The sequence below is a fragment of the Orycteropus afer genome, unplaced genomic scaffold, assembly GCF_000298275.1.
Source record: "Orycteropus afer afer isolate SDZICR_OR568_19922 unplaced genomic scaffold, OryAfe1.0 scaffold00243, whole genome shotgun sequence".
NCBI lineage: Eukaryota > Metazoa > Chordata > Mammalia > Tubulidentata > Orycteropodidae > Orycteropus > Orycteropus afer.
In genome coordinates, this window is record NW_006921830.1 from 3,032,174 (window position 1) to 3,032,770 (window position 597).

The window sequence follows — 597 nt, forward strand, 5'->3', positions numbered from 1 at the left end:
TGCATAGTCAATAAAACACAAGTAAACATCTTTCTGGTATTCTTTGCCTTGAGCCAAGATCCATCTGACAATAGCTATGATATCCCTTGTTCCACTTCTTCTTCTGAATCCAGCTTGCACCTCTGGGAGTTCTCTGTCAATATACGGCTGTAACCGTTTTTGAACTATCTTCAGTAAGATCTTACTTGCGTGCGATATTAATGATATTGTTCTATAATTTCCACATTCTGTGGGATCACCTTACTATGGAATGGGAACAAATATGGCTTTCTTCCAGTCAGTTGGCCAGGTAGCTGTCTTCCAAATCTCTTGGCATAACCGAGTGAATGCCTTCAATGGGACATCCATTTTATGAAATAACTCCATTGGTATTCCGTCATTTCCCGGAACCTTGTTCTTCACCAATTCTTTCATTGCAGCTTTGACTTCCTCCTTCAGTACCATTGGTTCTAGATCAAATGCCACCTCCTAAAATGGATGAAGATTGACCAGTTCTTTTTGATACAGTGACTCTATGTATTCCTGCCATCTTCTCTTGATGTTTCCTGCATCATTCAATATTTTGCCCATAGAATCTCTCAATATTGCAACTCGAGG